Source organism: Chinchilla lanigera, unplaced genomic scaffold (assembly GCF_000276665.1).
Source record: "Chinchilla lanigera isolate Chin_1 unplaced genomic scaffold, ChiLan1.0 scaffold00021, whole genome shotgun sequence".
Taxonomy (NCBI): Eukaryota; Metazoa; Chordata; class Mammalia; order Rodentia; family Chinchillidae; genus Chinchilla; species Chinchilla lanigera.
In genome coordinates, this window is record NW_004955422.1 from 5,045,015 (window position 1) to 5,053,656 (window position 8,642).

An 8,642-nucleotide genomic window follows, 5' to 3' on the forward strand; every position below is an offset into this window, starting at 1 on the left:
ACTACAATTTTTACTATTTCAATAATTTGCTTACTAGTTTAATGTCTAAACTCCCACAAAAATATAAACTCTGTAATGTCACTGATCATTGCTATGTTAGTTATTGCTCTATCCCCAGTGCCTAGCACCGCTCCTTTAAGTAGTGAATAGACAATAAATATATGGTTAATAAGTGATCATTCTGTGCTGTGCTTTACTCTTTAAGTCCCTGACTGACATTAATACCCAAGTCCTGAGCATATTTATAAAAGTAGCCATTGCATGAGCAGCTTGAAGCTGTCTTGTTTGCAAAATCTAGAATGGTCCAATATCCTTTGTTAATAGTCTAGGCAAGGGCATCTCTGGAAAAATATCCTTCCTTCTCTTTAAGGCTAACACAAGTACAATAAAAACATAATTATTTTAAATGGTGGATTTCACTTAGAACTTTTCTAAGATAGTGAAAAGAACATCCATAGGTCTAAATGTGGAGTCTATGATGGGGTCCCCTTAACTAACTCTAGCTTGCTGAGACACTTCAAGTTAGAGTTGTCTAATATAGTTCAAAACTTGGGAGTTCTGTACCAAAAACACGCAAATTCAATCCAGGTGTTGTGGCAAATGCCTATAATCCCAGCATTCTGGAATAGCGGGAGGATCACAAGTTCCAGTCCAATCTGGGTAACTCCTCAATTTAATAAGACCTTGTCTTAACATAAGTAATAAAGGAACTAGATGGTTAGACCAGTGCAAATGCTTTGAGTTCAATTCTCAGTAAAGAAGTAAATTCAAGTCTTAGATTTTTCCACTCTGAATTTTAATCTAGTTCAAGTCAGCTCAGTCTTTGAATCTTGGTTTCCTCATCTATCAGGAGGTTAAAATTCCTTCTCTCCAAGGTTAAGTAAGCATTAAGATGATGGATGTACAAGCTCTAAAACTTTGGGTGAAATATAAGCTCTGCATTGATCAGCATCCCCATACTTGATGCCCACAATGTAAAAAAGGAGAAGCTTATTTGACTTATGATGTTCAGCACTTCAGTGAATGGTTACCTGGCTCGAAGGCAGAAGCCTCATGGTCGAATGGCATATTGGAGTAATGCTGCTTATTTTATGACATGATGACTCAGAAGGGAAACAGTACCAGAAAAGGAGGGGCCAGTGGCTGCAGGTAGTATCAATATCACATATCCTTGTGACACCAGACACACTCAGAAGTGTGCTTTACTAAACCCCTAGACAATTCTCCAGCCAGTAAAGTTTACAATGAAACTTAACTGTCACAAACCCCTAATATAGTAGCAATATAATTATTATCAATAGTAAAATGCTAGGAAAGTGTATTTAAGTGACCTTTGAGTAGCCATTAACTATTACACTAGTAAGTTCTTTAAGAGATAATCCCAGGCTTCTGCTTTACACAAAGAAATTGTATCTAATTTGCACTGCTTTAAATTTCCAGACAGTTCTCTTGAGAGTACAGAAATAAAGGCAACACAGCAGGTGATAAAAAATGGTTAATGTACAAATAAAACAATTTACAAATATTTATTATGGTAAAAGACACATTGCCTATAATCTGCTTAAAAACATTCTCCCTCCTTTTGAACACAGGTGTCTCGTAGTTCTTGGCACTTTTCTGAAGCATTTTCAGAAGTCCTGTTTGGTTAGTGTTTTCATAGCTGCCTTGATGTCCTGAATTGACCCAAAATAAAATAATCTAGGAAGCCATGATAATACAATGAAAGATAATCACAAAAGAGGAGTTTCAGTACCGTTTTAAAAAGTGGCAAGAACAGTAGGATGAGTTTCAAGCAAGAGTGAATATTCTGTGGGGGGATTAATTGAAATATATATTTTACATACATGTTTATTTATTTATTTACTTATTTACTTATATTAATTTAAAAATTCATCAGAGTGTTTGACGACAACTAATATTTCACAGGGGAAGTAGCCAAAACTTTGAAGTAAGAATGAACTCAAGGCAAAAATAACCATCACTTCTTACCTGTAAGATCTTAAATAAATTGCTAAATTTTCTCAATTTCAGATTTGTTGCTTACAAACTGCAACTGAGAAATAGGACATTTGATATCAGCCCTTCTACATCCTGGTCTGTATAGTGTAGGAGATCTGTACAAGTTCACTGTGATAAAGATTTCTAATACTCAGGCAAACCTTGCACCTCCTCCTTCTGCACACCTGGAGTAATATTGAACTGGGAAAAATGCTAATTTTGGCCAATAAACTGTACGCCAAATTGTGTTTCATATATAGGCAAAAACGCAAAAGGGTTAGTAAGTCACCCTCTGGTTCTCTCTTCCTTTATGCCAGTGATACTGCAGGCTTATTTCTAGAGATCAACTCTGGGTAGTGGGTCTTCTGTCAGTTTAGATCCCAGGCAGAACATAACTCCAGTGAACCTGTAAAGACCACATATAAGATATAAATAAATTTGCAGTGTGTTAGGGCACTGAAATTTAGGGACACCCAGTCACTGAAGCATTGCCTACTCTCTGCTAATACACCTAAGCAAAAGTAAATGTTAATTTTCAGAAAAAGAGCAATTTTCATTATATGTTGGAAGGTCTTTGTGGACCATAATCCATGGTAGTACACAGAAAACTGAGGCAGCTTACTTTAATCACAAAAAAAATATTTCTTGCTCTGACAACACTTAGGAGCAATTGAAAGACAGTGTAATTTCAAGAACTCATAGAGAGTTCAGGTGCTATGAATAGGGTATTACAGGGAAATTGATTTCAGATCATTGTTACTCTTGTTCTAAAAGATCTAATACTTCAGCAGATTTAAAGGAATTTATTTTTTATTTGATACTTGCTTATTGATACAAATACCTAATAAACCTAGAACATAATAAACCAATGCAATAAAATAAGCCTAATAAACTGAAACTGCATAACTTCTAGTATAGGTTGGAATGAAGGTATTTTTTTTCTGTAGAGGTTCATAAGTACAGGGCAGGAGTGGAGGTGAGTAGGTGACTACCTGCTCTCCGTCTCTGATATCCTTCTGCTAGCTCCTAATTTGTAACACTTAGATGACGACCTTCTAAAAAGTCATTTACAGGATGGTAATTCTCTAAAAATTTAACAGGCTTAAAGTGAATATTTTCTTCACTTAAAAGACAGTGTTGCTTAGTGGCTACAACCCTGGATATTAGGGACAGACCACCTAATTTAAATTCCATCTCTTCAGCTTATTAGCTATGTGACCTGAGGCAGTGAGGCATAAAATGAGAACACTAATAATAAGTATGCCATGGATGTTGCAAAGATTAAATTGGTTAAAACTGTTTAAGTTCCTAGAAAATTGCAAGGCACGTGCATAGTAACCGGCCACGACTCTTAACTCGTTATATTAACTGGACCTCGGTTTTATTGTCTACCAAATAAAATGACTGCTTAAATTAAGAATAAAAATATTAGAAGTATAAAAAGCATTGTCATTAAGCTTGTTCAAAATACTCCCTGTGGCTTGGAACACACTTATCTAATTATTCTTCCCACTTTTAGAAACTGCTGGAGGTCCTCTTCTGCGAGTGTCTTTCTGCGGTTGTGTCAGTGTCTGAATCAGTTCAAAGTGTTTTGGCAATTTCTGCCAAGCAGAACATGAGGGTGAGGTCTTCATCCACCTTGTTCACTGGGTCTGGCACCTTGTCACTTCTGGCTCCTCTCCAAAGTCAAAATGGTCATGAGAGGCCAATGTTTTGAATAGAACCAGGACATCCAGGCAGCCAGGACAGAGCAACTAAAGACACTCACAAAAGAGGACTTCTACAATAGTTCCACATTTAATAGAAGAGACCCAAAATATAAATACTATAAAGAGAAAAATAAAAGAGCGATAGTAAGAAATAAGGCAGTGGACTTTGCATAGCTGGGAAGGGGATTCGGACAAGATGGGGTAACCATGAGTCAGTTGCAATATGTGCATGCTTCCATTCCCCAGTGTAAATGTGGTTATTATGCTTCACAAACATACTAACAAAAAAATCTAAGAAAGAAAACAGCAAGAACATTGAGATATATATGTTCTAAGCAAAGGGGAACATTTTGTGACAGATAAATGACTAATAATTAACATTTTACTACAATATTTTTTAAAAATGCAAACATTTACTGTATGTTTTGATCACATCTCCTACGTGTCTCTGCCAGTCATTAAGCAATTATTATTTTTTGAGGAATATGGTTGTTTTTATCTTACGTTAGCACAGTGGGTAATTGCTATACAGTTATGGATAAATGAATAGGATCTGGCAATGTGGTGGCTTGTGAGGGAGGCTTCAATGTGTTGTAGTGCAGAGATTGCTTTATATCAAGTTACCAATGTCATGACTGGACTTGACTCTATAGTGGGTGCCTTCTTTGTTTTTCTGGTATTCATTGCAAAAATAAGGTGGAATTTTACAGAAGAACATATTTGTATTGAAAAACAATTTGCCCAGAATTTCCAATGTAATGCTAAATCAAATCCTAATTCCTACAATTTGATATTCATATCGTTTACATGAAATATATAATATAATAATATATATCATGTAAATTTATTATTATATTTATATATTATATAATATGTAATATATATATAGAGAGAGAAGAGGAGAGAGAGAGAGAGATCTTTTAAAACATGTATACACATTTCAGCAGTTTGCTCTCTGCTGAAGTAATAAGGAAATAACAAATGTCTGGAAGCTAATGGTCACCGCTTCGAGCACCTCTTGAATTGCAGAAGCCAAAGGCAACTTGTCTTAGTCTCATCATGTCTCAATAAATTTAGATTTAATATTTATACAAGCTTTCCTTTTCTTCATATATATGTATATTTCAGGGGGGAGGGAGAGATTAAGAGATGAATATGCAATGCAGTTTTCACTTCTTCATGAACACAGCTCTCAGGTTTTGTAAGCATCTCAGAAAGGTGAGAGCAAAACAGGTATTTGTAGTGCTTTAAATAGGAGATGATTAACACATAGCTTCATATTTTTATTTCTCCACTTCTATTGTTGAGCAAATTTTTGACAAATCACCTTGGGACTTAGGAAAATACAGCCTTCTCTGATTTGAAGTGCATTTGCAGCTCAGTGTTTTAATTTATGAACCATTTGGAGGATTCGTAAAGATCTTGTGGGAGACCAAGTGTCTTCATGTCTTCCACAGCACGTTGGCCTGAGTATCCGTGGTGCTGGGCTGTGAAAGTCGAGTGAAGAGTTCTGAGCACTTTGCAAAAGGCATCCAGGGTCATGTGTCAGGCAAGTGAGGGGACAGCCATGAGCCTCACATGTGTGCATCTGTGTTTGTGCTCTGGCATCTCAGTTTGGCAGGTAATAGCTAACAGGAGCTTAATATACCACTGTGATAGACAAGCTGTTATAGGTTGAATGGACTAAGACTTTCATCAAGGCTGGAGATGGAAGCCAGTCAGGGTGATTAGAATATTTGGTCCTAGGAAATTTTCCTATGAGTCCCTGAGCCATTTGGCCAACATACCAGACTTCTGGATTGCAGAATAATAATTATGGGTGGTCAATTAGTGAGGAATTCTCTCAATATCTTGCAGGGAGCTTGTTGAACTATTTTAAAGTAGCACGATTGGAACGCTCTACTCCGGTGCTTCACAAAATCATTCTTAGCATGTGAAACAGTTTAGCTTAACATCTAACAGAGATGGGACATTAACCTGGAACCATTTTCCTGGCATTGAATACACCTTGATGGAAAAATGAACAACTGATTTTGAGAAAAGATTCACAGACCTATATACAAAGGGTAAAACCTGTCTTATTTTTTACTATGTTCAAACACTACATTAAGTTATTAAGGGATTCTTAAATGAATTGTGAATTGCACTGCAAAATATGTTCTGTGTACTGTTACTTTTATTACAATCTATTGAAAGGAAATAATATTTTTATTTCTTGATGGTATATATGTAAGCAAATCACACGGCAATCACTTAGTTTGTAAATAAATTTTACAAATGCCACAGTCATATCTCATTGACTGGAAATCAGTACCATATATGTTTATTACATTAACATGCATTTAATATATGAATGTTTTTATTTTCTTCAATCATAAACTTTTCCTTGCACTATGTCTAAGTAGAAAATATTTCCTAAGAGCTGCATCCTAGTTCTTTAAATGTATCTTAAGAATATCTTTGGAATAGGCATTACACTCCACCCTCTAGCCATTCAGGGATAGGAGGATGTTCCTCATATTCTGGGAGTATGTATTACTTTATGTTAATATCTTTTCAAAAAAGTTTTGAGGCAGAAAAGAAAGAAGCAGAATAAATCAGGATAAAATAAGAAAAACTCAGGATACAGAAATAGTAAATGAAGGTGAAAAGGGTTGAAAGTTTCAGAACTGTTACATAAGCTTTTGGAAGGTCGTTAGAACTTCTAATTTTCTTGAAATTTTGCTGTAAGCTCCCTACAGTAAAGTTAAGTTCGAAGAGTCCCAATGTATGTAAGTTGAAATCAAGCAGAACTCAGCTGAAGCAAGGAAGTATAAACTCAGAAAGTTACGATTTTCTTACCATTATGTAATAATTGCTTCACAGACATGTTATCAAAGGATGTTAAACTTTGAAGTTGAAATAGTTTTAATGAGCAGATAGTCACTCAGTCTAAAGTATAGACCCATAATTGATGTAACAATTCCAAAGAAGAGTTTACCTTGCTCTGGAATAATTTTCTAAGCATCTAAAAGAGTTATCAATCTTGGCATCATTAATCCTGAAAATACCATATTAGGTTTGTGGTCTTTGGCAATGTAAAAAGAAGTAAAGGACATGGATGTCTCACTTGAATCTACTGGAAGCAAACAAAGAATTTGAGACAGGTTGCATGACTCTACTCATTTGTCCTAGGACTAGGTACAAGTGTGTGCTTGTGGATATATATTTAGACCACTTACTCTGTATTAAAAAACAGTAAGTCTTGAGATAACGAGTGATGCTAACTCTGAATATTGTTATTCTCTTGATGAATAGACATTTTCTAACTTTTGTGTGGTTCAAGTACTCTGAAAGGGGAACCAAAGAGTCATTAAACTGATGGATCTAAACGGGGGGGGACTATGAACTTGATTTTGGCATGCTCCACAATTTTCTCATCACTCTCTGTTGAAAAGTTTCCTCGATCTTAGTCACATTTCTTCATTTGTTAGGGATTATTTATAAGACACACCAAATAAAAATATATCCATTAGGTTTTCCCCTGGGTAGACAATTTTGGAAGTTGTGATTTTCCACTCTAAGAATGAACAGCCTCACCATGAAAAGAAACCTTCACATGGATAATGACCATAATGAAGTTTAATCTTTATGACACCCAGCCTGAAGGCCTCTTAAATGGGAAACAGATGTGCTATGTATCTTCGTTTTTCTCTCCAGCGATATCCAATTTATATGGAATGAGGGCATTAGATGGGGCTGCAGAAAGAACCCCGTCTAATGATCTGGGTCATGCTCTGAAGCAGAGGCAAAGTCATGGTAGTGACATTTTCTGAGTACCATGACCAGCAGTTAATGTACACACCTGACAACACTGACAGTTTATTGCTGTTGTTAGCTTTATTCCACAAATCAGAAAACCAGAATTTGGGAATGTTAAAAGAGTTGCCCTACATGACAAGTGCTAAAGCAATATCAAGTAATTTCTTCTAAACACTATGGTATTAAGTGTAGGAAACCACCAAATTCATTTAAAGCTTTGTGTTTTAGGGGTTGATTTTTATTTATTAGTCAAAGTGTTTATTATCACCTTCATTCAATGTGAGGATGTGGAAGCTCAGCTTTAGGGATATTAAAGTACTTGGCTCTGGTTATTCCTCTGTTAACTAGTTACTGCTCACAAAATTGAAGCTCCTGGCAAAACTATGTCCATTAACGTATAGCCGTCTGCCTCTACATTTTGGCTACTGAATTTTTCTATTTTCTGTCTACCTTTTCCTTATGCTTCCAATTTATACAAAATAGCATAATATTTTAGAAAATAGTTGGACTTAAGTTTCTATGTAGTAATAATAGGATGATCAGGAACTCCATGACCAAGGTGAGTGGAATTTATGCCAGACTTGGGATATAAAAATTAACCCCAGCTTTCAATGATAGATATGACAGATTGGATTTACTTTAAACTTTTACATTACATTACACAAATATAAAAAACTGTCTCATTTTAGTCTCTAGCAGTCTTAAATATTGCTGTATTTGGCATATACCTACACATCCAATTATGTTGGCAAAAGTTAATTATTTCTTGATATTCATTCTTATGGCAGAGACTGATTGCACGGCAATATCTATCCTTTCCTTCCTCCTTTTAGTAATAGAACTTCTTAGCAGCCACACACAGGGTAATTTACATGAAGTCGCAAGATCACTCAAATGAACTTTGTCTTTAATCTCCTCTTGCAAATGATATGATCACATGAGTTAGTTAAATTCAGTGGGGGAAAATGAAGACTTGATTCCAAGGCTCTACCCTGACAGGTGGGTAGGAGGGATCGCTTCTCCTCTATTTCTTCTCTGCCCTCTTTCCTGATTCTATAGGACAGCGTTGTGCTAAAAAGCTAGATTCAACAATACAGATGGAATAAAGTCACTTTAGGGCAGAGTGGAGTAAGA